We start from the raw sequence: 26,811 nt of genomic DNA, 5'->3' as shown, positions 1-26,811 counted from the left end.
AGGTTTCAAGACGGTGAGCATTACTGCAATATGGACACGACAGCAAGGGAACTGATTGAGTCACTAATGACTGTGCAGAGAATTGATTGTCGTTCTGCTTGGTCTTCGATTGCTTCTCCGATTTGTCGTCCGTTGGCCTATGACTAGCGTTCTTGATAGTCTCCATCGTTGCTATCTCTGTAGCGAGAAAATCGAAAAACAAATCAGAAGTGGCTACTTCGTCAGTTTCCAACAAAGGAATAATTTTGCGCATCCAGCGCTCATGCAATTTGGCCGGCAACTGAGATTCGAGCACCTGAGTGAATATTTGATCCCAGTTAATATCGTGCTGTGAGAGAACTGTTCTCTTGGCAGTTGCTCGATCGAGCAAACCACGTACTTTACCGATTTCGCAATCAACTTTCCGTCCATCCAAGAGATCCTTAATATGGCTGCGGACGATGACTGACTTCGGCCATATCTCTTCAATATTGCATCAATTGCGGCTTCGTAGTTGCTTGCGATCGATGGGAAACCGTTGAGTACACCGGAGGCGGACCCTTTCATAGAAGTTTTGAGATAAGTCATCTTGTAGAACTTACTCACCTTAGGGTTGTAGTGAACGAGAGGTTCGAAGGACTCCCAGACCGTGGGAAAGCTGAGGAATTCGCCGTAGAACGAAGGGGGAGTAACTCCGCTTGGCAAACTTCCGGCTGCTTTATCTAAAGCTATCAATTCGTTAAGCCGGGTTTTTGCGACTGGTATTGTCACTAAATAAACTTGTGACGATTCTCTGAAGCCCTTCGATATTTCAGATTTTGTATCATCTTCCTCCAATGAATCTATCTTCGAATCGACGTACGATTTCAGATCGGCCATAGACAGTTCCGCGGACCTTACGTTCACCTGAATCTCTTCAATTGAATGAGAGTTAGTGCATTTCAGATCAAGAGTCTGTAAAAGCTCCAGAAGCTCCTTATGCATTCGACGGAAGCGTTTCAGAATCATTTCGGGTGGATTTGATTCCGAGCTAGTCGAAGACTTCTCCTTCTCTTTGGCTGTCTTTTTGACGTCTGCCATAAACGTTGTAAGGTTGTGCCGTTATTCTTTTGCTCTTTCACGCGATTCTTCCAGTTGTAATAGAAAACGCTTTTCAGCGGCTTCCTGTTGAAGCCGAAATCTTCGTTCTGCAGCCTCGCGATCGGCCTCCTGCTGAAGCTGAAATCTTCGTTCTGCAGCTTCGCGATCGGCTTCCTGCTGCTGTCGCATCATAGTAAAGAGGAGCATCAGGTCACTTGACGCACCTTGCTTGAGCGGGGAAAAAAGAGGTGAAGCAGAAGCTGACTGATCGAGCGCTGCTGAATGGTTCGAGGTTTCAGATCTGTCCAACTTTTCTTGTACCTTCGCTTCACGCGCTTTCTTCAATCTTTCGACAAGAACGGCGTCCAAGAGATCGGCTCATTTAAACTAGAGAGTTCGTTGCGAAGCTCTTCTACAGTCATCTTCGAAATAACCTTAAATGTGGCAGCACATTGCAATTGGGGTTTTCCGTCAGACGGCGAATGATGAAGAGACATATCGCTGAATTGTGAACACTGAGTAATTTGAATTGCTCCGATCCCCACAAACAAACTTCGGGCACTCCAATGTTAGATACTGAAGAAATGTATTATCGAAACGTGACGAGTACAGAGCAGGATTTACAATTAATTAAGCGTCATCAAAAATATCCAACTGAAAATGTTCCAACAGACGCTTTATATACCCCAAATGAAAAGACGCGACAAACAAGATTACTAATAATGACATTGCTACAACGATTAATTGCGCAAGGAAAATAATGAATTGACAATCGTAAACAGTACGTCTATATTGTATGTATTTGCTAATTGAGTTATCTTCTTCCAATGTTTCCTAAACCCATTTATGTTTAATGAGGTAATCTGGAGCTCCATTTCTATTTCTTGTTTTTAGGTGTGTTTACATTTCTTTTCTTACTGTTACTTCTCCTGCTCTCAGTGGAGAGTCTTTTCCTCTTCTTTTTATTTTTATTTTGCACTAGAGCAAAGCCACCAAGAGGTTGCTAGCTCCCTCTCCTTGTGCATCACTGTCCTCGGTTTCTCCTGCCTCTTCCGATACTGAATCGCATGAAGAGGAGGTTAGCTGTTTTGCCACCTCTTCGATCATTTTGTTTATTACTTCTTTGTTGTTTTGTTCATTTTCCTGTTCCTCTGATTCGACTTCAGAGATCGGGTTCTTCTTTGTTTCTTTGTTTACTATTTGTTTCTGTGTGTTTCCCAATGCGGGGAAATCTTTCTCAAGCTCCTCGCATTGTTCTCTTGTGTGCCCTGTCTTTTCACATTGGCTACAGTATGCAATTTTGCAATGCGTAGCCAGATGTCCTTTTCTATTGCACTTTGTGCAAGTTTTTGGGGGCTGCGCCCTTTTCTCTATTGTTGGCGTGAACACTTTGCAGCTTGCGCCATCAATGTTGACAAAGGCTGGCAGCTTCCCTGGTGCGTATTCCACCATTGCCACGGATCTATATCCGTTGTGAACGGAGCTTTAACCCTTCATGATAAAGTTTTTTGATTCCAACTATTACTCCAGCTTTCCATTGATCCAAGGCTTTCGCTATGGCTTCATTACTTGCCTCAGAGGGCACTGCTCGTATGTTAGTTACCGAAGGCTGATCCCTAGGTTTCATAAGAGTATATCGCTTTCCATTGTGCTGTATATTTGGGTTTTCGCTCAGCAGCGCGTTTCTTGTCTCTTCATCTTCCATTGTAAGATTGTAGACATCGGGCCCGATTTGGAAGGCTGCTTCCATCTTGTTTCTGTATTTTATTAGCTCATCTTTTTTACTGAAGATTTCCACAATCTCGTTCAAATTTATTTCATTATTTCCCTTGATGTCGACTGACAAAGGTCGTCTGCCGTGTAATCTAGGGAATTCCATGATTTCGTTGATTTTGTTTCCTGTTCCCAGGTTTTTCAGATTTTGCTTCCTGTTCCCAGGTTCTTCAGATTTTGTTTCCTGTTCCCAGGTTCTTCAAACTCGGATCAGCTACACAAAGTCCAGAACGAACAATCGTGTGCGTTTCTGAGATGTGAGCTGAGTTTATAGGCTTATTCTATATAGAACTTCGCCTTTTGTGTTTCGTGGTTGGCCTCAGTCAATCATATTTTATTCAAAATATAATCTCAATACAAGTTATTGAAAAATTGCGTGAAAAAAGCAAAAACACAAATACACATAATCATCATTCTTGCAAGATTTCCATCGCCATGCTCGTCATCATCGTTCAACTTGCCTCGTTCGTCTCCATCCATCGTCGTCAATTTGCCATCGTGTGTCCGTCGTCATCGGTCGTCCAGGTATTTTCTTCTTCGACCTTTTCAATCAAGTTGATTCCGTCGTCGTATTTTTTGAGAATTTCTTTTACAGTCTTTTCCGTCCAGTGTTGTCGGTTAATCATTGAAACGTTTTCGATATCCCATTTTTGTTTTGTTCTCAGGATCACTTTCTTAAATATCGTGATGAGTATTATTTCGTTCTTATTTTTTTCTTTTGACTGTGAAGTAGGTCTTCTCCTCTCGGTAATTGTATCCCTTTCTCGCTTTCCATCTTGCATAGGACTTCTTGCGAGAAGGCACGTTTTGTGAAGACGTGTTCTATATCGTCTTCATCTTTCCCGCAAAACTTGCAAGACGTTATATCATTTCTTTTCCATAGATTTCTTCTTCTCTTTTCTTTGCCGAATATATATATCCTTTGTTATTTAGTGATTAATGATCTTCTCTTTGTTGGTAAGTATGTTATTACGTCCTCTCTCCTCTCGTTGCAATACCTTCCACTTCATCGTTTGGCCGAACGGTGATTTTTTCTCCACACTTTCTGTACATCTCATGTACAGGTTTTTGAAAGTGGCGTCCACCCATTGTTCGGTTGACCATCTTATCTTCTTCATGTCTTCAACTATTCTTCTCCATTCTTGATCTGGGCTTTCATTATGCGGCATGCTGTTTGCGCACAGTCCCGCGTTGATAGCTTTAATTTTGGTTCCCAATTAATATAAGGCTTCTTGATGCCAGAATTCGCATGTGTTTTCTAATTCCGACAGGGCCTTAATTTCTATCAATTGGCACGTGTCTACGATCGATTTTGGGAATGGCATCGCCAGTCCCCCTTCGTGTTTCCTTTTTATAAGGAGATTCCTAGCTATTCCATCTTTTCTGGATAATACACGAACTGGAAGAAACTCCTTTCTATTTTTTTAATGTTCTCATTGTTAGGTCTATGCACTCTAGCAGTGTAGAGTATCTGAGACGTTGCAAGACTTTTCAGGATTTGTATTTTTCCTATCCAAGTCAGCCGTCTTGTTTTGTACATACTTAATATTTTATCGATCTTATCTATTATTCTTTCTTTCCACGACTCTTTGTTTTCATCTTTCCCAAACTTATATCCCAATATCTTTATACTATTTTTGTGAAATTCTCGAATACTGAGTTTTTGAACTCAATTCCTGGCGCTCTTGTTAGTGGCAGTAGTTGAGTTTTCTTCGTTAATGCTTTGTCCCGTTGCTTTCTCAAAATCATTCAAGTGTTTCATAATTTTAGTAAGTGAGTTTTTCGATTGCGTGAACGTCGTTAAATCGTCCGCGTATTGCTGAATTTTTGAAACTTCTTGGCCTAATCTAATTCCTCTAATTTCTTCGTCTTTTCCTATTTTCTTTGCTAATGGTTCGGTTGCCATTGCATAGAGCATCATGCTCATGGGGCAGCCTTGCCTAATGCCTCTTTTTATTTTCACCGAGTTAGTTTTCGCTCCGTTGATTTGGATTCGACTTCTAGCGTTATCATATGTATGTTTGATATAATTGTAGAAGTTTTCTCCCAAATCCCTGGATTTTATTAGCGATAGTAGGTAGTCATGATTGACTATCAAACGCTTTCTCCTGGTCTACGCTGCCTATCACTGCCGGTATCTTCTTCTTTCTGGAATAATCTATTGCAGATTTTAGATTGAGTGCCGCATCAAAAATGCTTCTCTTGTCGATGCTGCATTTTTGGGTGTTGTCTATGATATCCGGTAGTATGCTTTTCATTCTACTGGTTAGTATTTTAGGTAATATTTTGTAATCCGTATTTAATAGTGGTATCGGTCGGTAATTTTTGATGTGCCTAGGATTTCCTTTCTTGTAAATTAACTTTACTAATCCCTCTTCCCATGTTTTGCAGGTAGAATTGAAGCTGTATGCGTTGTTCATTACTTCGGTGAGTTCTTTTATCATGTTCCAAAATGTTTTATAGAATTCAATGGAGATCCCGTCGGTACCCTAGGATCTATTATTTTGCATCGATTTAATCGCGAGCAGAATTTCATCTTCCGTTATCGTGTCGTTCAGATGTGCTCGTTTTTCTTCAATAATTTCCATACCTTCAATTTCTTTTTTGAAGGTTTCTTGTATTCTTATATCAATATTGGAGGTTTTCTCCCACAACCCATTGTAGAATTCTTTAACCTCGTCTATTATTTCTTTTTTCTCGATTAGTAACTCTCCGTTACTGTTTTCGAGTGTTTCTATGTTTTGACGTTTTTCTTTGATTTTTATTCGGTCGAAGAAGTATTTTGTTGGTTTTTCATCATGTTCTATATACATGACTCTAGCTCTCTTATTTAATCTTTCAATTTCTTCCTTATCATATTCTCGTATCTTTGCTATTAGATCTCGATGTTTTTCTGTGCTCGTCAGGCTTCGGCTCAGCTCAGTTTCCATCTTAGATCTCCGTTCCGACACTTCCTTTCTGCGTTTCTTTCCTCTCTTCTTCAGTGTCTGCTTGATTTTACTTTTCATTTTATCCCACCATCCTGCTATGCTATCAAAGATTACTTTTTGTCCGGCATAGATCAGGTAGGTCTCTTTGATTTCTTGTCTTATTTCTTTATCATTATATAAGTTCATATTATTTTTCCAATGCCCCTTCCCCATGCGGGTCTCTTCTGTTTGAGTAGTAGTAAGGTGCTCATGTATAGGTGGTCCGAAATGGTGTTGACTTTGTATTCAAATTTGTGTATCTCTTGTTCGATGTTTTTTGTGCAGTATATGCGATCTATTCTTCTTTCTTGATGTTTTCTGATCATTGTATATAAGATTTTTTGGGGGTTCCTCGTTCTGAAAATATCTCTCAAATGATATCGTCTGATTGTGTCATTCCATTTCTTTCCTGCCGGTGACAAGCCCTGTTTCGTTTCAATTTTCGCATCTATTTCTCTACTAATCATATTGAAGTTGCCGCATATGATCTTTCTCTCATCCGTTTTCCCAATCTCTGTCGTCAAACTGTCGTAGAAATCTGTTTTATACTTTCCCTGGTTCAGGGGGGCGTATATGTTCCAGATCTCTATAATGTGTGGATCATCTTTAATTTCGATTTTCTGTGCTTTGTGTTCGATTATTTTTTCTGATTTCATCAACGTATAATTTTCTAGCTGTTTTCTAATAATTATGGCTGTGCCCTGAAAGTATAATTTATTACGGTCGTTCTTTTCTGTTTTGTCAAGGCAGTTTTCCAATAGAGTGTAATCTAAGTGTGACAGCTGAGATTCGAGTTGTTTTTATCTGATTTGTTAGTTTCCTGTAGACAAATTATATCGTACTTTTTGTTTCTTAGTAACAGAGTCTTGAATTTTATCCAGTTTTTCCCTAATCCGTTTATGTTTATCGACAGGATTGACAGCTTCATTTTGGAGGGTTTGGGCGTTGCTATTTTGTTCTTTCGCCCTTTTTCTTCTTCTTTTTCTTGGGTTTTCTTTCCCTTCCGGGTCTGATTGGGGCTTTCTTGTTGTTTCTGCTTCTTCGTCTTCTGAGTTTCTGTTTTTCAGTGAGATTCTGTTGCATCTGACATATCTTCTGTCTCGTCATTGATCTTCTTTTGAGACTTGTTTGATCTATTTCTCTTTTCGTCGTCAGTGTCGGACGAGCTGGAAGACAATTCTAGAGCTGCTTTAACTAGTGTGTCATGCAGGTCTTCGTAGCAATCTTCGTTTTGTTTGTTATACGATAGGTACCAGGGTACACACACTAAAATTGGAACGATACAGAGAAGATTAGCATGGCCCCTGCGCAAGGATGACACCCAAAATCGTGAAGCGTCCAATCTTTCGAGCCTTCAGAGTAGCTCAGTTGGTTAGGCTGCTATTTCCTGATCACAGCGATATATTGGGCGTCGGTTCAAGTCCCGTTGTTCGCGTTTTAGAGATTGGTTGTATTAAGGTTCGCGTAATTATATAACGGCTACTTTCAGATACGAGGAACGAACCGGAGCCGCTTGGGCAATAGTTAGTCACCGTAAACCTTAGTCCATGTAAACTTCTCACTACTTCCTTCTTTTCGTCGACCTTTGGATTTCACTTTCGAGTCTTCTTCAGACTCCCCCCTTCTCCCTCCTGAGGCCTGACTCGTCTTCGTGAGTCAGGTCTTGAGGAGTCTTTATCTACCTCTCCGAGAATTGACTCGTGTTTGTGAGTCAATTCTCGGTTGAGTCTTTTTTCAGAGTCTTGACTCTTCCTTGAGTCAAGACTCTCTTCCAGTCAAGCGACTTCTCTCTTGTCGCTTGACTGCTTTATTACTTTCTCACTGTCTAGACATTAGGTCTAGACCAGTGATTCCCAACCGCGGCCCCGAGGGCCGCATGCGGCCCGCAGATAGCGTTCTTGCGGCCCTCACAAAATATTAGGAAATTGAGTGTTGGCTTGAAGTCTGGAGTTTTTAATTAGGATTGCAGGAAAGTCGTGAGTAGACTGCTAACGTTACGTCGCTGCTATTTCAATGATGCAATGTGCCCTAACTTTCCAGTTGAATGAGCAGTAGCTATTGATATAGGTAGACAGTACCATAACTGCGGCACGACACACCCTCCAATTGAAGGGGCAAGCTGGAAAGGGGGCTAAAAATTATTTCGAGAATAAGCATGAATTATAGAGTATTTTTTAAATATTTTGAATATAACTTTTATTCTGGGCGTGATTTCATGCTGCCAAATATCTCACAAGAAACATATCATCCCGCAGGGACAAATTATACTGCAGTGAAGAAATACCAATTTGAAATAGTGTGCGTCTCTTAGTTTAGTAGCCTACGTTTTCGCTATTCTATATTTTTTGATATAGCAGACAGGAGGTAACGAAATAACGGGATCATACCAGCGGGTTATACGGTGTTCAAGACACCTCAATTAGCTCTAACTATGAATATGATTACGTGAGCAGCGGGGACAAGAAATTGATACCGTAAACCGGGGTAACTTTGGACAATTTTTTCGAACTTTGCTTGATAATTTTTTTATACCAGTCTCCAGGGGGAATATTTTTTTTGTACTTTTTGTGTCATGAATTGAAGATTCGAATTAGCTTTACTCAAAACTTCATTTTCACAAATAAGTACCTTTTTTTTTTGTTTTTCCTCTGTCCAAAGTTACCCCTGCATGTGGGGTAACTTTGGACAGGGTTAGAATTTTACTTTATTTCCTCGTGCCTAAATTACTGTGCCTTTGTGTAGCTCCTGCTTAGTGTTGTCTCGGCTTCTGAGTATCACACGTGAGATTGACTGATTGCTTACGTGTTGATTTGAGTTTAGGCAGACGGAAGTGTACAATTATTCGGCACATCACATGCGATGGTGGAGAGAGAGGTCGACTTTTCATGTTGCGTTGCAGTTGTGCCAATTCCTGTTTTAATCTTTATAATAAACTTCACATCATTATCCCACCAATTGAGGCTTTTTTGAAAGAGTTCAGGTTTCAAAACCCATCATTTATTACAGAAAGTTGCAAAGAAAAGTGTCTGAAAATGGAACGAAATATTCTAGGCCTATCCTGCAGGTGGATCCCTCAAATTATCCCAAAAGTCTTCAAGGTGATCGGAGAAGGTTAATGCACCCTGTTGACGCAGCAAATTACCCCGAATTACATCTGTGGGTACACCCAGCGTTTTTACAACTTGTTGTAAGTCGATGTTTGCTACATCTTTAATAGCTGGCCAGCAAAATTCATAAGTTTTACCCCGCCTTTCCAGAAAGGAAACAATCAGATCACCATCTTCCGGCTCGCCATCCAAAACCGCAATTACTTCTCCAATGAAATACTTGGTCTTTTTCCTTGCAGAAAAAGAGGTCAAAACCCACGCCCCTCTTCTAATCTGTTCTTTGTCTTCTCTTGCAGATCTCTCGTCATCATCACCAGTCATGATCATATCTTCTTGTTCGCTATGATCATTAAATTCAATCACCAAGGCACTGTCCGCTTCCTGGGGCGATAATCTCGTTGTCATTCTCAATCCGCTCGGTCCTGGCTGATCATCGGAATCTAAAATTTCTGGAGTAACACCCTTTCCAGGAGTAACACTGATTCTTGATTTCCGCTTCTTCTTGGTAGTGTCCTGATTGAACCTTGCAGCTGATAGAATGTCAATTACAGTGCTAGAAACCAGTTGTGATGTCTCAAAAAGGTCACCCTGATCTCCTGTGTCATCTGGAATCCTTTTTATTACTTCCTGAGGATGAAATGGGAAAATTCCAGTCTTTTTGAAGCCACTTTGCAATGTGGCTTTTGAAGAGGCTTTCATTGCATTGACCAATTTTTTTAAAAGTACAGGGAAGCAATCTTTAGGCAGTATGGTGAATTTACGTCCTGATCCAGATTTCCACTCCAATATAATTTTTCGCCAGTTTTGCTTCAGAGATCTGAAGTATGACACATCAAGTGGCTGGCAAAGGTGTGTACTATTGGGGGGTAGACAAACAAATGCAATGTTATTATCTTCACATTTTTTTATCACCTCGGCAGAAATGTGGCTAGACAAGTTGTCACCAATGAGAACTTTTTTCCCAGGTAATTTTCTGCAATGCGGCAATACTAAACTCATAAACCAATCTTCAAAACAACAGCCATCAAACCACCCACTTCTTGATCTGTTGTAACGTGTCCCTTTTGGCCCACCTTGCATCCATGTTGTCCATAAATGTTCAGACTTGTATACAACATATGGTGGCAAGATTACCCCACTGGCGGTCCCAGCAAACATCAAACTTGTCGCAGATTTTGAGTGGTTTATCACTCTTTCAGGATACTTTACTCCTCTTTCAAATACACACTTCTTCTTTCCTGGATCATCAGATAAATTTGTTTCATCGTAATTATATTTTCAGGTGGCACGTCTTTCAAGGTTGTTGTTAAATTTTCAAAATAGTTGGTTATAATCTCTCTGCTTATGGCAGCCCTGTTCCTCTTTATATTTTGGCAAACTCTCAGTCCAATTACTCTTTCATTTCTCCTTAAAAATCCCTTCAGCCACTCTTCGCCAGGAAGGTTGTTTTTGAACAGTGCAAGATTTCTACCGGTTTTGTCGAGATAGAGTTTTACTAACCTCCGCACTTCATACATGTCAAAAGGAAACCCCCAACTGCTCATGACCAACAAGTGATTGATAATAGCTCTCTCTTCTACATCTGAAAGGGCTCTAGGTCGACCTTGCGGCAGTCCATGAAGACTTCTGAGTCTATTGTTCAATGTTCCTCTCCTTACTCCATACTTCTCACAGGCCCTTCTTATTGATGAACCTGCCTTGCATGCATCAATTGCCTTCTCCAATTGACTTTTGGAATAATTCTGATAAGGTCTAGCACCTACACTAGCCTTGTACTTGCGCACCATTGCTAAGATCTGAAAATAGTTGAGAATGCACCTGAATGAAGATAAAGCAACACCAATACCTGAGTTTGAACACTTATTGTAAACTGTCCAAAGTTGCCCCCTGGGAGCAACTTTGGACATGACCATATCAGATATCAATCCAAGGCAGATCCCACTGAGCTTTGTTGTGTGGCTTTGGAGAGCTAACAGCCTTCTGCTGCCAACTTTTGAATATATGGCTCACATGTCTTCAATGTTTGGTGGTAAGAAGTATGGTGACCATCAATTTTGCAGAAATTGACCCCTGCCGTTAATTCATCAACGACGGGTCAAGTTTATCCAGTTGGGATATTAATCCACCTTTTCTTGAAATTACTTGTGGTACCTTCTCCCCCTGAAAAAGAATTAGACTTCCAGCAGCAACACATTTCCATCAATAACCAATTAAATCTTTTACTGCTTACTGTCCAAAGTTACCCTTAAGTCCAAAGTTACCCCGGTTTACGGTAGCAATATATATGCAGTTCCCAATAATATTGACCGATTTTATCATAAATTATCGAAAATTTCGCGCTTCGCGCTGGCTCACTAAACGGTGCAGCTAATTTCGTGATAAAGCGAACAAGGTGACAGGGGCAGGTTTTTCACCCTATGGGAGCCCGAGACCATAGTTTTTTCTGGAGAAGAGAGGCTCACGAAGTGCTCTTTCATTCCTGCCAACGGATATACGCCCGGAGATGTTTAATTATTATTGAGGGGTCCCATACCCTTTTAAACACACCTCCCTCGGCCCTACCTTTGAAACTGATTACGTGAGTAGAGAGAGGATAAAAATTGATAGCAATATATATGCGATTCCCAATCATATTGACGGATTCAATTATGAATTACAGAAAATTTTCGCGCTTAGCGCGTTTAGCTAATAAAACCGGACTGACTAAACGGCCCCAAAAGCAGCCTACAGCGCACGACCCAATCGTCCGAATAATTTGAAAGCTACTGTCGTACTGATTCCAAAAATACGAATTGAAATCTCGCCAGGGCAATAAAACTGCTCCGAAATTACCACCAAAGGTCGATTGTTCTAATGGCAGCGCAGCGACACAATGACCATAACAATGGCCAATGGCTTCGATCGATTGATCGGAACATTGCCAATTTTCATTTTTTGATGACTATTTTGGGTCCGTTTCATTGCCCTGGTATTCGTGCGGCCCCGACCGTACTCTGAAATTCTAAATTTGGCCCCAATACCGTAAAAGGTTGGGAACCACTGGTGTAGACAGTCATCGTACGATCCTTCGCAGACCGAAACTACGGTTTCGCTTTCAGCAAAGCGCGGAAAAACGCTCTAGAAAACGCTCTACAGCATCTCTACACCGACGCCAAAACAGTGTAGAAACAAGCCAGCAGTCAGGTACAGAAGCGTATTCTACTAAACAATAGTTTCCTTCCACAACTACAACATGAAAAGACAGCGACCACGCTCGCTAGACGTGGAAATCCCGAACAATACGCAAGGAAGCGAGGTCTTTCAAGCCGTACTAGCGTATGAGCCTTTGCAGTCTCTATTGGATAATATAGATTCCATGTACCAAATTGGCTACGAAACCTTTATTATTACAGTTAAAGATACACCGGATGCACAAACCATTACGAATAACATACTCACAGCGTGCCAGAATGGCATACCATCAGCCAATGGCACCCTAAGAATCAAAGACGCTAGTGAGCCTCTGTAAATTATAAACATACGCGCCGTCCCAACGGAAGCGACGGATTCTGAAATAGCAATTCTACTAGCCCTATAACAGTGCGGCAAAGTGATCAAAGTATTACGAGTGAACCACAGCAAAACACAGTATCACAATGGGTACAGAAAAGTGCTCATTGCTGATTACAAAGCAGGCAGGCTACCGCAGTATCTCAAGATACGCGGTTTTAACTGCAAAGTTTTTCTTCCACCGGGAGAACAAACAGTAGCGATATGTAACGTGCCTACAGCACGGACACATCGCTAGAAATTGTAACAACGACTTGAGATGTCTTCACTGTCAACAGACAGGCCATAAAAGAGTAGTCTGCCCACAATTGAAGGAAAACTATCCTACAATTGAGGAGCAGCACAACAAAATCGTAATTGAAGCGAAAATACATAACACCACTGAAAATAACAACGAACAAATGCACGAAGAAGAAGAAGAAGAAAAAACACACGAAAGTGATGGCAACGAATGTATAATAAACAGATCTGACGAAGAAAACAAAGAACAACAAAGCAATGACAGCACGGAAGAAGAAAGCGAAGAAAACACTCCAGGTGAACTCAAAATCCAGGAAACACCTGACAGTGATGATAGTAAAACCAAAAACCCTAGAAACACTATCGATAAAAGCACACACTTGGTAGGAGATACGTTGGCGGAATCGATGTGGGAAGATATATCCCAACACCTTCCAGGAAAGCACGAAGATACCTACCCCAACTTCGCCAGCCTTACGATCAAGGCGAAAATCCTTGTCAAACCCCATACCCTACAGCAGGAGTGGGCAAACTACGGCCCGCGGGCCGCATGCGGCCCGCAACATCGTTCTGTGCGGCCCGCGAGAGTCTAAAGAAACTTTATAAAAATATTGATAGAATGCGTACTAAAAATCAATATAGTGCAGGGACTTGATTAAACTATTTCTTAGTGTATTTCACCATGATAATTCTAAGACAGTGGTTCTTAAACTGGGGTGCGTGAAAGCATCAGAAGTGGGGCGCGAATCTGAGCTCAACTGAAAAAATTTTTCGCGCTCCGCGCGATTTACCAGCGGTTTCATAATTGTTATTCTGTATTTTGTCGCAATTTCACATTTAAAAATCTCTCATCCATTAACCTTCCATGCCATCAAACTATCCGTTAGGTTGCTAGCAATCTGGTTGCGTTTTGTGATATGACGATAAGGGGGCGCCAAATCTTTCACCATCATAAGGTGGGGGGACGTGTCTTAAAAAGTTTGAGAACCACTGTTCTAAGGTAAATACTTCCTATATTATTTTTTATGTTCAATTTCGGGCGCCACAGCCCGATCTCAAGGCCCACACCGTTCGAAAGGTTTCAACTGCTAACATCACAGAAATCCTAAACGAGATTGACATAATTCGGATCACGAGTGGGATTTCAGATTGACCACTCCTGTTTTAATTATATCAGTGATGTGCTTATACAAACCGATTCGCGCGTGTATTGAGTAGATTCGTTCTCTTTATGCGTAGACTTGGGGCATTTATATTTTATCTACACAAAGTAAAAGCGTGTTTGAAGCTAACATAGTTATGATTCTGTGAGCATTGTGTGTCCAGGAACTGAACCATAAGTGAAATTAGTAAATCTATGAACAGATCGCTGCTCACAGATTTAAATTTTAATCCTGTTCTAAGAATCGGAACAACCGACTTTCATCTCTATAGTTTTGACAAATTGGTTATTGAAGTCGGCCAGCCTATAAAATCTCGCCACTATCTTTCTGACCCGTGTACGATATCATCAAAGCACTGTTTGTTTTGTTTTAAATAAGCACATATGTTATCTGCATGTCCTCACTATATAATCAAATACCAATATTGCATTTTGACTTATATTCCCATTTTATATAGTGCGGCCCGCGAATGGATTCAGATGTTGAATGCGGCCCGCGAGCTCAAAAGTTTGCCCACCCCTGCCCTACAGGGTATCGTTAGACAACCTCCGAAATCTGCAATCATCACCTATTAAAAGAAATAGGAGTAACAGTTCGGAGGAAAACGTCCAAATAAACAGGAACAGACCAGCAGTTCCTCCAAAGCCAATGAGTAAACAACGCAGGCAAGGAGTGGCAGACAAGGACCTGCAAAACCTCTTCAAATAACAAATTCGGCGTTCCACCAACAACCATTGCGACAATAAATATAAATGGAATACAAGCACACTGGAATAGTTTCCACATATTTGTTAAAACAAAAAACTTCAACATTCTATGTATACAAGAAACCCATAAAGTCACAACGCACCAACTCACGACTTGGGCAACAAACTTGGGATACAAGATATACCTTAATGCGTTAGATAGGGATGACGAGTGGAGGTGAGTGGAGGCCGCAAGACGAGGAGGACCCCAAGCACTACTATCAGGGAACAGCAATACTTGTTGAGGAAAGCTGGCTCCCTGACAACTCTGACGTACAGCACGAGATCATCACGACACATCGCGCACAACAATTAATTATACACCTAGAACGCGAAGAGTCGATAGCAATTACCAATGTGTATGGTCCACCATCGGGCAAATACAAACAACTAGACTTCTATAAGGATGTGGTGAGCAAACTAGAAAACCAAGACGCACGAACGTACGGATCATCCTAGGCGATTTTAATATCGTAACAAAAGCGATAGACGTTGAGCGCCCAGACGCTTTTACCGAAGTTCCAGCATCGACCGTCTGGAAGCAATACACAAAAACTAACAACGTCATAGCCATATACCGATGGAACTTTCCAAGCACAAAAGTGTACATGTCGAACTCGCCAAAAAACAAGCGAAGAGTAGACCGAATCTACACAGGGAAAGAACTGGTAAGTGATGTAAAGAACATAGCCTACAAGGTCAATCCAATCTCGGACCATACGCACTATGTGGAACTGCATCTAAAATCAAAACACTTGGAAAAGTGGGGCAAAGGCAGCTGGAAAAATAACGCAGCCCACCTTGAACACCAGGAATACAGAGCTATCATACGCAACGAGATCAAACTCTTCGAACTAGAGAAAGCATTCTATCCAAACATAGGGCAATGGTGGGACGCCTTGAAAAACAAAATCAGAATAACGTCAATCCAATACGGCATAGAGAAAAAACAAAAAGAAACACAAGAAACAAACCAAAGAAAGAAATCACTACAGAACCCAAACATATCAAATGATATGAGAAATAAGCTAATCAAGGAACTAAAAGCCCTTGAAAAGGCAAAAATAGACTTCTTAGTGGAGTCGGAATATAAAAACAGTATGGAAGATCAAGAAAAACCAGCGAAACAGTTCTACGATCAACTGAGAATGAAACAAAAAGAAAAAAGTATCACGGAGCTCACCGACAACAACAAAGAGCCAATACGTGGAAAAAATAACATCCTCACACACGCACGCAACTATTACCATAACCTCTGGGGCATCGCGCACAGCGCACCCGAAGGAAGCATCGACAACATGGTTCAAGACCTTGAAAAACAAATCCCGCGGGAGCAACAAGAACTACAAGATCAAGTAATAACCGAGGAGGAAATAAAAACGGCACTACGCTCGCAAAAAACATCTACGACACCGGGACCAGATGGCCTTTCGCCAGAATTCTATACCGCTTTTTTTGAAACTCTTAAGAACAGTCTCTCAGAAATTTACAATAGCGCGTTATGCTTCACAAATACACCAGAAACTTGGGGCGAATCGCATGTGATATTAATCCCCAAAAAAGGAGACATGAAACGCCTGGATAACTGGCGTCCTATATCGCTTTCCAACTGCGACTATGAAATTATGGCAAAAATCCTGGCCAACAGGATCAAAGAATCAATGACGCACGTAATCGGACCATCACAAAAATGTTCAGTCCCGGGGCGCCAGATATCCAATCCTCGCCCTCCTCGAAAATCTCTTGCGGAAAAACGGGAAGAAAACATCACTACAGAGAGACAACATACTTTACGCAAAACCTACTGAAACCAACCAAAAACAATCAAGACTCATAATCACAATGTATAAAACCCAAATGCTCAAACATCGACTTGTATTAGACCGAACCATCGAAAATGAATACGATAAAGCCAATTTGACAAAAAACATATACAACAGAATCGCAACAACAGCAAAAAAGAGACTCTCAAACAAAACTCTCCTCTGTAATGAGTTACAAAACCTAAATAACAAGATTTTGCAGGAAATATCTTAAAACCCCTAATCAAGTTGGGTTCCAAATGAAAGTTTGTTTAACCCAACAACAACCTAAGAAAGAAAAATGGCTAAAATCCCTTCAGGGGAGGGGCCGAACAAAAACCTCTGACCTGCTCGCGGCGGGTGAACAGCCTTTGGTCCACAAGCAGAAACATGCAAAACCTACCCACTCCACCTATTGGAGTATTTGGTTGTGGTAAGGTATGTAGCTTCGTACTCTCTTGTGGGCAGCCTTTGTCCGAAAGAGGCAAAATGAGAAACCCACCCATCCTGGCCATTGGAGTGTTGTGTTGCAGTAAGGTATGTAGCTTCGTACTCTCTTGTGGGCAGCCTTTGTCCGAAAGAGGCAAAATGAGAAACCCACCCATCCTGGCCATTGGAGTGTTGTGTTGCAGTAAGGTATGTGCCTTCGCACTCCCTTGAGAGCTCGGGCATACTAAACGGCATGAAAATCAAAAACAAAAAGTTATATTAATTTCAAACCAGTCACCTTAGTTAATAAATAATGTGTAATAAAAATCCTGAGTTAATAAATAATGTGTAATAAAAATCCTGACCTGGAAGCGACCCTACATCTAAAAGAGGGTCGAACAAAGGCAGCGAATACGGAAAGCCCCCCCCAAAAAAAGTAGCAACGCGTGAGTATACTAACGGCTTTTTCAGGTGCAACAAGGAGATCCGGTGCCGCTGAGACAGTAGTCTAGTCTTACCCTAACCGTAATTACTAGTTATCTTTTTTGACTTACATAGGCTAACATACTTACTTCCATTTCCTTCTTTTCGTCGCCGAACTTCCACTTCGAGTCACCTTTTGACTCAAACCCTCTACCTCCGCAGGACTTGACTCCTCTTCGCGGGTCGAGTCTTGGTGAGTCTTTTCTCTACCTCTTCTAGTCTTGACTCTCTCTCTCGAGTCAGGACTCGTTGAGTCTTTTCTTTAGAGAGTCAAGTCTCCACTTTCTCCTCTCTCGCGCGTCTCGCTCGAGACGTCGAGAGACTTGTCTGGCTTCCCTACCTAAATTACTAACGCGCTACGAAACCGTCTGGACGGTGCTCGTACGATCGGCCAGCGAAACCAGAAACTGCAGTATCTTTCTAACAAAGCGCGCAGAAACGCCTTTTAAAAACCTTCACAATGCTTCTAAAGCACCGCTAAACAACGCAGTTTACAACAGCGCAGCAGTATATAGGCTACGAGAAACAACAAATCGATAGCGGCCTGCCTAGCACAGAGCAGCAAACCAACAACTACACAGCACAGCAGGAACTATCGCCGCAGATACAAGTATTTGGGAACGAACACAGAAACCAGACGCCAGCAGTTGCCTGGCTCTAACAGGAACTAACATACACTTACAACAGACATGGCATACTCACACGCGCTGCAAGGTATGAACAATCGAAGGGTCACTTATGGCCTCAGACCTAGATCCTTGGGCTTGCTCACACCAACAGAGATAACAGCGATTGAGGTCATAGATGCAATAAGAACGCACTGAACACTCGCTGAACACAAAGACAACATCCTTTCTTTGTTCCAATTAGGCAGGAACACTTACAATCTAACGTATCCTGCCGACGCACCGATAGAAAGACTGAAAAGGATCTTTCTGGACACAACACACAACGGGATTGTCACGGAAAAAGGTACAATACACATCGAACAACCCAGACTTCCCACGTTTAAAATAAATATTAGAGCGGTCCCGACAGAAGTGGAGGAAGCCGAAATCCGGAAGAAATTTACCAGCTACCAATGTGGTACGATCAAGGAGATCACCTTGATATATCACCGAGGTACAAATATCCTTAACGGATATAGACAGGTATCAATTGAGAATTACACACCGGGCAGAATTGCTATAAAATGTCGATACAAATAAATTCAATCTGTACACCGTCGTTGGCGATTCCGTCGTGTCGACAACATCCAGCAGCGTGACTGATTTACGCGACACTACGATCAGGAGACGTGTTACAGACTCTTTTTGAGAGCGTAACTGACATCGCCGCCGAAGATGTGTATTCGAGTCGTTTGTTCGCGATAACCCTCGTTACGGGGAACTGAAAACAGCTGCTTTCTACAGGCCGGCGAGACCCGGACCGATAACCACTGCTTTGCAGCGACAAGTTTCTCTTGCGCCGATGTGTGTGGCCAGATTAGGGCTGGCTGTTCACAATTTTTTTTCAGATTACATCGACTACATATCGTGACAGCAGTCTCTTCACGACTAAACACTCCAATGATTGCAGGAGCAGTAATTAAGTTACGGCTTTGTATTTTACTTTCCGTGTTAAAGACGGGTCGTCTAGTACAGTGTCTCCCAAACTTTTTTGAGCTACCGCCCCCCTGGCAGCGAATTAAGTGCCACCGCCTACCGACACCCCCCTCACCACGCCAAATCATAAAACGAAACTTGATCTGCATTTAGTACTGCTAATAATATCATCATTCTCGTCATATTGGGTTCAAGTTTGATCGGTCTAAAATCTCCAGTGTTCACTTCATGTAGGCCTACTGGCAAATCGGTTTCTGCTGTGAGTCAGAAACTGGGACGCGTCGCCGTGAAAACACGTTCTATCAAATATGGGCGGGGAATGGCAACGACGAGAAAGTCAAACCGACCTCAGTGAGAGTGTTTATTTTTCATTCAATTGTGTACCCAGAACGATTGATTGGAGATACTGGACTTTTGGTTGAATCCAAAATTGTTCTACACTACAATTAGGGTTATCAAATTTTGAGAATCTGGAAAGATGACGCTTTTTCAAAATTTTCGGACTAACAATGATGGAGTAAAATCCGGAAAAAATGGTAAATTTTCCAGAGTTTGTGGCCAGTTGACTATATTAAAAGGTTATCTTTCTGGCTCAGGTTACGAAAATCCCGCCAGACCTACTCGGGTGCTGATTTCCTATACCTCAGTTCAATTTCCACGTACATTTGAGACAAAATTTCAAAGAAGAGGAACAATTCTCAGGAAAGAGGACATTTAGGCAAGATAGCGTAATGGTGAAGCGTTCGGCTTCTTGATCGGTAGGTCGTGGCTTCGATCCCCGGCCGGGTCAGACCAAAGACCTGTTTAGTAAAACTGGTATCCATGACTTCCTTACTTCCCTGCTTGGCGCTCATGCATTACTGCTTGATTTGGAAAGCCGTAAAGGCTATATCTGCACTTCCTTGTCCAGCGGCATATGCACATCATGCACAAATGGTATATGCATATGCACAGATCGTGTGTATGTGTATCACGAGTCGGTGTATATGCCGCAAAAATCAAGGACAAAAATAAACTACGTCCTTTCCTTTCCTCCGCGGACACTTAAAAAAAAAGGTAAATAGGATAAATCCTCTTAAAAGTGGACGTATGGTAACCCTGACTGCAACGTAATCAGTGGCTCAAACATTTCATGCCTGGACACTTCACAGAACGGATTGATTATCCGGTGAGGAATTTCTAATTGGAACGTATCGTGGAACCAAATCACCATCATAGATTACTATTGTGAGATGATTTATCCATGTTTCTCTATCAAAATCAGGTGTTAGGGCAGAACCGGTAGCTCATAGCTAAGCTTGAGAATTAGAACAGTTGACGTGTCGCGAAATTCTGGTAAATTATTTGACTTGTCAGCGAATACGGACAGTACCATGTTCACGTTTATCAGGTTTCATCAATACCATATGAATGGATGTATTCTACACCTTCAAATTTTGAGGAATACGACCATCAAGTAAAAGTGATGTCATTTCTCGCAACCAGAAAGCCGTGTCGATGGCCACGGTGACAGCGCTGTTGAAATTCCACGATCGTTTGAAACAGATTATAAAATCTCATGAAAAGCCATCACATCTTGCAGTGAGCAATAACTGCTCAAATATACTTCGTAGTTCTCACTGCAGCACCAAATGAACCACGCTTTTCGGGTATGCTGCCGACTGCAAAATTAGTCCATTGATGAGCAGGAATAACATTGTCAAGTAACAATGGACTTTTCCGGTGCTGCGAATATAGCCTCTTTATTAATCAATCGTTTCTACACTATACGCAGCCGTTGACTCCTAAACCTACACCGCCCGCATTTGCTCTCAGCGCCCCCCTACCGCCAAAATTTCTAGCCAGCGCCCCCAAATCGCCTATTTCATGGTCAGCGCCCCCTCCACACTCGCGAACGCCCCCGGGGGGGGGGGGGCGCTGGCGCCCACTTTGGGAACCACTGGTCTAGTACGTCGCACCGCAAAATAAAATTTACTTCTATAAAAAGCACGTCCTGTCTAGTTTTTTTAAATTACAACGTTTGCCACAGCGTCAAAACCACAGCTAATGTTAAATCTGCAAAAACAGCTAGGAAGACACCTGTCTAAACTGGCAGCACCCTGCCGATGCTTTTTTTTGTCCGGAGGAACCGCAGTAAACCTCCCCCCGTATTGGGTCCTCTGTGTCTTAGGACACAGATTTCCCATCGCGGTTGACTCGCATTTCATCTTCATTTTTTCCGTCCCAGCATGAAGGTGCAGCGAGTCTGCATAGCCAGTCTTTGAGGGGCTTGAGTCTGGGGCCACAAGCTTGTCCTCGCCACCATGGCTATGCATGGGATACTGGCCCGTCAAGCAGACTCAGATCCAGGGTCGGAATATGAAGGCCAAAGGCCATACTCTTCCTGGGTGTGAGAGTGATTGGAGGTATTATGGTTGGACCACTAGGGTTTCGCACCGGCCACCGTCCAGTAAGCCGATGCTTATTTTTTTTACGGCTCCCGGCATCCGCCGGCGTTTGGCAGCCCTCTGGCGTTTGGCAGCCCTCTCATAGAATAGGGCTACCTCCCGCTCGGGGTCTTTACTACACATTTTGTTTATTTTTATGTTTTTTTTTTATTTTTAACTTAGGAATTTCCAAACAGTTTCTTAAGAATTTCCAAACAGTTTCTTAACTTAGTTTAACGGTTTCGAGCAGTTTCTTAACTTAGTTTAACGGTTTCGAATTTCAAAACGGTTTCTTAACTTAGTTTAACGGTTTCATCTTATTTTACTCTATTAAGCTTGTTAGCTCCTCTAGCTTTGATTCTGTCAGGTTTTCCCGTACTTTAGTACAGCCAACAACTACAATGGAATTTTTGGTTCTGTCAGGTTTTTCCATACCTTAGTACAACCAACTACTCCAATGTCATCACGGCAAAAGGAGGCAATATTTCCATTTGTGCTCCAAACGCTGCCCACCTGCCGCGAGTGGTTGGGCCGTTTTTGTCGGGCCTCCCCCTCGTCCCCGGAAGGGATTTTTGTCACTTTTTTTGTTGGGTTGGCCAAGCTTTCATTTGGAGCCCAGCTTTAGGGGTTATTGTGTTTTATTATTTTTTTTCATTAGGTTAGAGTGGACCAGATCGTAACTTCGCGGACCAGATCGTAACTTCGCGATGTTTGCGATTAGTTTGTCCGTCTGTTTGTCTGGTGTTACTCGATTTAATCTTCTTTTCATTTTTCTCAATATGTTTTTTGTTATATTTTCATCTGTAATCATTCTGTTATAGATATCCAGTGCTATTTTGAAATTTATAGCGGCTTTCTTGTAGATCGACAGTATGGTCCAATCTAGCTTGCAATTTCCGATATTATATAGGATTTAATTTTTATTCAGTTTTTTCCCCAATGTTCCCTATTTGGTTCCGTAATTTTTTAAGATGTGTACATAACGTGAGAATATGCTCTACGTCATCGTTTCTTTCATTACAGAATTCACAGTTTAATTTAATATCAATGGTTTGCCTAAATTTGTGTGCGTTGTGTTTCGATTTCTTTTTTTGTTCCCAAATATATACCCGTTCTGCGCTGTTCTATAGTTTATGATGAGTTCTTCATTTGTAATAGTTTTTTGGGTGTCATACTTCGTTTGGTTTATTTTATTCCAATTAATTTCCTCCCCTTTTTCCGTTCTGATGTCTGGCCTAATTTCATTCAAATTTTTTATTGCCTTATCAAGGACTTATGGGTGGCCTCTCTCCACTCCTCCTCATCGAGATCTATACGTCTGCTCATCTCCAGATTCTCGACCCAGGTGGGCGGGGTCGGGAATTTGTGGGGTCCTGTATTCCTATAAAGATTCTTGTTAATTTCTTTTATTCTGGTTCCCGTCTCATAAATGGCATATTTGTGCCATAGTTCTGTTGGTTTTTTCATTTCTCTAAGAATTAGGATATTTTCTAATTCACAGGCTTTTCACTCTTGCCTAAACATCCGGCATTTCCATTCCTCCCCTCCTCTTTTCTGATATTAGGGTCTTCCTTTTTATAGCCTCCATTTTTTCTGGTTGCCAGAGAAAGTAGAAATACATCTTCTGTATTTCTTTCTGTACTTCCTTTATCATCGCTATTACTCGCGCATTATATATTATTTGCCTTGCGGCTAACGAGTTTAGGATGTTTTTTTCAATCCATTCTGTGCCTGTAGGCGTTGACTATTTTCTTGATTTTCATTGTTCTCTTTTTCCAGGTGTCTATCACCTGATTTATTCCGAATATTTGTCTTAGTATTTCTATGCTAGGCTTTTTTAGGTCTGCATTTTTTGGGTTGGGAAGTTTCCTTTCGGCTGTATGTGAAGAATTTGGGTTTTCCCCGCATTTAGCCTCTGCCCCGTCGCTCTTTCATATTTATCGAATTCTCGGAATATTTTCCCAATATCCCCTCTTTGGTCAGGTAGCCCGTGAGATCGTCCGCGTACTGCTGGATCTTCATATTGTATTTTCCCAACCTAAATGCTTCGATCGTGTGGACTTTTTCTATTCTTCTGGCGAGGGGGTCGCTGCAAATGGCATTGAGGGTCATGCTAAGCGGACACCGCTGCCTAATTCCTCTTTCAAGAGGTATTTCTTGGGTTAAGGCTCCATTCACTAGGATTTTGCTTTTAGCTTCCTGATGGATATTTTAAATCAGTTTAGTGAAGTGGTTGGGAAAACTGTATATATCCAAGATTTTATAGATATAATTATGGTTTACCTTGTCAAAGGCTTTGTCAAAGGCTTTCTCTTGGTCGGACCTTTTCCTCGTTCTTTCGCGTATTGGGTCGCGGCTCGTGTATTTCTCAAGATATCTGTTATGCATCTTCCCTGAATCCCACATTTCTGTGTTCCATTGATGATGTTTGGGAGGATGGGTTTAAGTCTTGCTGCCAATATTGCGGTGAGGATTTTATAATCAGTGTTTAAGAGGGTGATAGGTCTCCAGTTTTTAAATCCTGGGGGCTTCCCTTTTTATAGACCATTGTGGTTATGCCTTCTGACCAAGTTTTGCATGTTCCACCGAATAGGTAAGCATTGTTAATTACCTCCTGTATATCGTTCTTTAGGATATAATAGTAATTGGCGTAAAATTCCCTCGATAAGCCGTCTGGTCCTGGTGTTTTACCATATTCCATTTTCTGGATTACGGCTTTTATTTCATCGTGATCTATCTGGGTTTTTAGCCCCTCTCTTTCTTCAGGAGTGATTTTGATGTGTCTGATTTCATCCAGGTATTGCATTTGTATATCATTATTTGCATTCACATCCTTGGCCCAGAGGTTTTTGTAGAAGTCTTCTACCTCTCCCAATACTCCCTCTTTAGAGGTGATCGTGGTACCTCTTTCATTTATTACCTCGCTCAATATCTTACTTTCCTTTCTCTGCTTCAGTTTTTCGAACCTTGTAGGTTTTTCGTCCTCCTCGAGGTCCCTAAGCTTATGGAGGTTACATTGGTGGCGTATTTCCTCCTCTATTTTCTTTAGTTCTTTTACGGCCTCAAGGGGGCTATCTTGCGGGTTTGGGTCGTTTTGGATTTGGTGTATTTTTTTCATACAAAGCTTTTATCTTGTTGTCGTTTTCGGCCTTTTTTTAACCAGCTGTAGTTCTTTAGTTGCGTTTTCATTTGTTTTTTCAGGTAGTCCCACCAGTCATACACATCGTTGAAAAACGGCTTGTTTTCCGTGCATGTCTGGTGGGTCCTTTTTATTATTTCGTGCAGGTCTTCGTTCTGGAAGAGTCTGGCATCATTCTTCCAGACCCGGTTACCCCATTGGATGTTGAAGGGTTTGGCAATATGGATTTTTTGCATGAAGACATGATCTGCTTATAGTGTTAAGTATGTAGGTCGTGCTTCTGACTCTCGCTAGATTTTTCTGCGACACATATATCCTGTCAATCCGTCTTGATTGCCTTGCTTTCATTATTGTGTATAGTTTTTTAGTTGGGTTTCGCCAACGCCATACGTCTCGTATTTTATATATTTCCGTGAAGGATTTCCAGACTTTGGCCGCTAGTGTGAATTTAAAATTCTCGGTGTTTTTAGAAGCTATTTTCTCGGTGACTATATTAAAGTCACCGCAGACTATTGCGTTGTCTGGGTCTTTTTCGATTTCCGTTATAAGTTCCTTATAAAAATCCGTTTGATGTCTTCCGACGTCACTGGGACCGTATACATTGTATACTGTCGTGTCCTCTTCCGTTTCGTGATCAGTTAATTGTAGCGCTTGTGCCCTATTTTCCTTTATAATCCGATGGGTGATTCCGAATTTAGTTCCCATTTCCTTTCTGATAATTTTACTGGTCCCTCTATAGTAGTGTTATTTTCCCTCTTCTGTATCTATCCAAGTTTGCCCGACATTTATGTGGTTTGGATAATATAAGAATTCGTTCTGTTTTGTCCATTTCCTTATTTTAGTTATGTCTACTCTATGGGTCTCTTGAATGCATATTATATTCCAATTCTTGTCCCTTTTGAGTAGGTTTTTAATTTTGAACCAATGGGTTTCCATCCCATTGGCGTTCAAGGATAAAATTTTGTTATCCATCGGATTTTGGAATGGGCGCGCTACTTTTCATGTTTACTAGGTTTCGGTCTCCCAGTTGGACTTCTCTGGTCATTATTGCGTTTGTTCGGCGATTCTTCTTCCTGGGTAAAGGAGCGTTCCTCAAAGACTTTACATGACATGTGCGCTATCACTCCTTTCGATTTCTCGGGGATTTCAGGCCTGCTATTTCCTCTTCACTGATTACTATAGTCAGTTCTCCTTCATCTTCGTTGCTGCTCTCAATTGCGTCTGTAGCTTTGATTATTGTTTTGTTCTGCACGCTTTCTTCTTCGCACATAGAGTCTATTTGCCTGAAGACGTCTTCAATTTCAGTATCGTTTACCTCACTACTTCCTTCATCGATATTCGGTTTCTCACCGTGTGTTTTATTTTCGATTTCTATGTCTAGTTGTGTATTTTCGTCTTGTCCGGGTCCCTGAGACGCCAATTGTGATTGCTGCGCGGCAGCCGTTTTTGTGTATTGCGAGCCAGACATCGGCTCGTGTTGAAGTATTTTCCTTCTCGCACCGGTACCTGATTTTGTATTGGTTTTTACTTGCTTACTGCACAGTAGTCACGCCGTCTGATTGGGACACTCTCTGGATCCGTGCCCTGGTTGGAGGCATTTGTAGCATTTTTGGTGCGTCTCATCTGTATCTGGTAGATACACCTTGCAAGGTGCCTTCCTAAGATATACAAAGGTTGGGATCTTGCCCAGCTGATAGTTTTCGACCGATATTTGTCGATAGCCGTTTTGTATATTTGTACCCCGATGATAGATTTTGGTTGTCTCTTTGATTGTGCCACAGTTGTAAGATATAAACTTCCTTCTGAATTCTTCCTCTTCTGTTTCCGTAGGAATTGCTCTAACGTTGATCTTAACTGTCGGCAGTCTGGGATATTCAAAGTAAATGGTGTCATTATCAGTGGCAATCCCATTCTCGCCTTGTTGAAGGAAGTTTTGTTTCATCTGCTCAGCTGGCTGTGCGTCAGTGAAAGTTAAGTTAAAGGTGTTTCTCCCTATTTGAAACATGGAGAGAATGTCTTCCGGGTGTTTAGAGAGCTGTGGGTGTGATCTTAGCACCTCGATTATTTGAAAGGCGGTCGTTTCGGATGGCGCTATTATGTCTATAGATCTCGGTCTAAGTCCATATGTTACGCGTTGTGCTTGAATGTTTTGTACTGCGTTTGCGTATGCCATCCTTGTTGCTCTTTCGTTGTCGGCTTCTGTTTGTACTATCTGTATCTTGAACCTTCAGGTATCTGTGTGTGAAGGCTTGCTACAGTTTACCGAAGGTTGGTCTAGCTAACCTGATTCTTGGGAGCTGTCACTACTGTTGTTTTCGCTGC

The 26,811-nt window shown here is 41.7% G+C and overlaps 2 protein-coding genes and 1 pseudogene across 4 annotated transcripts in view; 2 read left to right on the top strand and 1 right to left on the bottom strand.

The window, feature by feature from the left end:
- The window catches only part of LOC145443195 (uncharacterized), a 351,124-nt gene that overhangs the window by 321,613 nt on the left and 2,700 nt on the right, over positions 1–26,811 (bottom strand). The gene's annotated exons all lie outside the window — the stretch shown is intronic.
- Positions 446–26,811, top strand: part of LOC145443194 (uncharacterized) — a 267,709-nt gene continuing 241,343 nt past the window's right edge. Inside the window, exon 1 of the mRNA XM_080321183.1 lies at positions 446–516. The gene's annotated coding sequence lies outside the window, so the exon portion shown is untranslated. The remainder of the gene's footprint in view (positions 517–26,811) is intronic.
- LOC145443891 (U6 spliceosomal RNA) lies at positions 7,051–7,150 on the top strand (annotated as a pseudogene).

This window comes from Botryllus schlosseri, chromosome 7 (genome assembly GCF_051294905.1).
Source record: "Botryllus schlosseri isolate E-star chromosome 7, Bs_hap1, whole genome shotgun sequence".
Lineage (NCBI taxonomy): Eukaryota > Metazoa > Chordata > Ascidiacea > Stolidobranchia > Styelidae > Botryllus > Botryllus schlosseri.
Note: the sequence above shows the minus strand (reverse complement) of the source record. Positions and strands in the feature narration are given on the sequence as shown.